The sequence below is a fragment of the Ochlerotatus camptorhynchus genome, unplaced genomic scaffold (genome assembly GCF_037179485.1).
Source record: "Ochlerotatus camptorhynchus isolate MF236.1 unplaced genomic scaffold, CSIRO-AGI_Acam_v1.1 ptg000291l, whole genome shotgun sequence".
Lineage (NCBI taxonomy): Eukaryota > Metazoa > Arthropoda > Insecta > Diptera > Culicidae > Ochlerotatus > Ochlerotatus camptorhynchus.
This window is the reverse complement of record NW_027040780.1, coordinates 306,851-310,864: the sequence shown is the minus strand read 5'-3', so window position 1 is coordinate 310,864 and position 4,014 is coordinate 306,851.

Below are 4,014 nucleotides of genomic sequence, written 5' to 3'. Positions count from 1 at the left end.
GTGGAACACCAGCGAGCGAACGGAACTAGACTTTCTGATCGGTTGATGCTTCTCGATCCCGGGACAGACAAACTTAAGGCAAGGAAAACTTTTACCATCGAACTCCAACAATGCGTGCCTGTCGGGCGATGAATGATCAAAGGATTCCATTAAGATTTGAATAACCTTTGTTGCTGGTGATAAGTCAAATGGAAGGATAATTAACTTCGTCGTAGTGCGGCTATCAAGATTTTCGGATGAATGGTGGGTAGCCAGTTTTATTTCCAGCTGTAAATCGTAGATTTCATCAGGGAGTTGTGATCAGAACAAATAGCCGGTGATATTCATCAGAAAGTCTTTTTTTATTACAGTTCAATAAATGATACATTAGTTATCAAGATATACAGGTTAATGGTATGCACGTTTAATAAACCCCTACGATATATATATATATTCGAGTTGTATCATAATCTTTCTTCTAATGTTACATAAAATATAGTAAATGTACAAATGTGTTTATTGGTTGAACAACTAAATTGTTCCTACAGGATTCGCTTAATCGAAACAGTTTTACCTCATAGTAATAACGCTGCATAAATTGTGTTTCATTTTCTATGAGTTGGAAAATATGCATACATTTCTGAAATTACTCCACAGGTGTAATTTCTGGTTTGGTTTGGCTTCCGTGGATTTGACAAATGGTAAAATTATTATCGCATCGAATAAGGCTCTAGAAAAATGGTGATGTTTTTCTCTTATCAAATATGGTCCTCGATGTGTATGTGTGTATGTACGTCATTTCAGTGAGCTTTGCTGTGTTAGTTTTAAGGAAGAGTATTGGAACTAACTGATCAAGTAGGGGAACAACTAGAGATAGCAACAGTGGTAGGTTTAGACAACTATGGTAATTAGTTAGAGTAAAGAGTAAGACGAAGAAAGTTGCTGAGAGGATATGGTGAAAACTTGAGAAAGGTGGAAATAACACATTTCGATAGGTGCAATCACATATAATGGTCTCTTTCGTTCCGTAAGTACTTTTCCAGTATGCAATGGTGTTTCATTAGGTTTACTCTAATTTTAGACTCCAAGAGTAGTAAGGCGTGATAACAGTGGTTAGTCCCTTAGTATGGAAAAGGGCATGCAGTTTAGTTTACAGCATTTACTCTTTCATATTCTTATAAAAGTGAACTATTATATCAAAACGGTCATCTACTTACAATTACGATTAGTTTATTTGTGTAAGTTAGTCTGGTACATTGGTATAAAACCTGTGGAACTATTGATAGGTGAATTCCATTCTATTCGGTTTTAAATACATCTTGAAAAACATCTCAAAATAGGATACATTGATATTGAATTGGGTGATTGGTGATTGATTACAATTACTGATGGTTTTGTTTGTATCAATACCGATAATGTACCATCGTTATACATTTCACTTTCAAACTTTTTCTACTTCTGATGGAGGGAATCTAGAACAAGACACGAAATGGTCCCGTTTATTTGGTTGTTGTATTTGTCTTTTTGTTCATTTTCTTTTAACTGACGTTCTCATTTTGCATTATTTTCATGATTTTGACCTTTTTTTTTTAAGTCGAAGCTTTATCGTTGTTTTGGTTTTTTTTCTGTGTGAATATTTAAAAAATGCTGCTGCAGCTGGGCTTAGGCTATTCTTTTCAAGTTGGACACTCTGCGTCGTAGTGAGGGAGTGGTAAAATCGGAGCCCGGCCAAGCGCATTAAGCCAATGGGATGAATTTGGATACTTAGCCCCTGTTGCAAAATCGAAACCAATTATAGCTTTTTGAAATTTTTCTGATAACAAATCAAAGGGATTCTGAATCGGTGGAAGGTTCCAAAGGAGTTATTAGCTCAAGGAGAATAACAAAGAACTTTTGGGAGCATTCCTGAGGAGAATGTATACGAATGTCTGGAAGCTTTGCAAGAATTCCAAATGAATTGTAGAAGATTACAGGGTTGGCCCAAATAAGTAAAGCATAAATAAAAAGTCATAACTCTATGTTTTTTCTTACTGACATATTGAAGTATAACAGCGATTCCGGATGTGTCCAAGTTCAATGCAGGGAAGCTCGCCGAAGCCGCAGTTCTCAAGCAGCACTTCAAAAACACCATCGGGTCTGTGCTGGAACTCTGTTGGTTCAAGTCTCACCAGTGCTCGGATTGCAGCCGATATGGCCACAAGGAGGGTTATTGTGCGAGTTTGAAGAAACCTGGTCCGCGTTGACAGTTCAAGTGAAAGTCTCAGAACATCGGTTGATGTGAAAAATTAAATGGCTAATGTGCAATATAAATGAGAAGTTGTCTAATGTGCATGATGAATCTGAAACCGAGCGCAGCAACCAGTGTGTATTTACTAGAGATTTTTTCAGAAGATCAACTGTAATGGTCTTGCAGCCTAGTCGTTAAAGGTGTGATTTTAGTAATCATGTGGTTCATAATTCTAATCCCGTTTTTTAATTGATTTTTTTTAGCACAGGTTTTTGATATGCAAATAATTTTGCTCAACTAAAGGGTGTCCCACATCAAACTGGATCACGGAAAAAACGCTGTAGAAAATTACATAGTTCAACATCTGGCTGCAGCTTCTTCTGTACGGAAACCCACTTTTTCTTCATGTCTTCCTTAGATTTGACCTCCTTGGGATGCTTCCGTAGTGTCTGCTTCATAATAGCCCAGTGTTTTTCGATGGACATTAGTTCCGCTGCGTTGGGAGGGATTCATGTCCTTGGGTACGAAAGTGACCTCGTTGGCTTCGTACCACTCCAGGACAACATTTGAATAGTGGCACGAAGCTAGATCCGGCCAGAAGATCGTAGGGCCCTCGTGTTGCTTCAACAGAAGAAGCAGACGCTTCTGTACACTGAACGAATTTGACATATTCCTGTTATGTGGAAGTCTAATAAATTTGCGCTATAAGATAATCCATTGAAAATGATATGATTGAAAATGTGTCAGGTAAATTCTATATGAATATCTGATACATTTACAATGCTGATAATTTGGTAACTTTTATATGATCGTCATATGATAAATGAAAATCGATTAAATTATAATAATTAACTGAAATGGATTTGAAACCCATAAGCATAAGCTATACTTTTCACCACAATATAATATATGTGTCATAAATCAATCGAAGTAAAGTTTATGTGAAAATAACATGAAATTTACTTCTTCTTTTGACACATATATTTAATCGATTTCTAAAAATAAATTCGAAAAATAAACATCAGGCAGTGGGAGCTTTCACAGTTGTGCCTTTTTTTATTGTAGCTGATTTGGGATTCGATCAAGATCTGTTGAGGTGTGATGCTTTCGGTGTCTGTGCTCGATTCCACTGGGCCACGGCTGACTTCAAGATTGAGCTCGTTCAAATAGCATGAAGTAAGAACAGCTCTCCCGACATGGAATGTAGTGAAACTTTATGCTCGTTTTACTAGAGTGAAGACAAATAGCACTGACAAATTTATGTTCCGTTTCGGTGGTGTGGTTTGTTCAAATCTTTCTTAATGCACCTGTGTGCAATAAATCAACGACTAAATTATATGATTTGATAGAACTGGCTCATGAAGTTCGAGTACTACTTAGGGCTGGAATCTGAATTAGCCGTGTAGAAGGCTTACAATTAGAATCATAGCAAAGTAAATATTACAGTAGAATCATTTTTTTTTTCAATCTCAATACATTCTTTTCTGGAACCAATTATCATATGAATGAGTGTACGTTAACATCGTTGAAAATTGTTTCAATAATTTATAAAGAACAATCATGTAAGATGTATTTTATTGGGAGCGATATTCATCCCAGAAAAACATGCAAAAACAAATGCTTGCTGTTGGATTTCTTAAAAGGCATTTCTATATGACTATTTAATGATTGGGATAGATCTGTTTACAATCTTTAAACGTCAAAAATCAAAGCAAGCTATTACAATGAGATATACATGTTTTCCTATACTGCAAAGTTAAATGACAGTCCAATAGTTTCTACATGTCTATTTACACGCGACATATCAA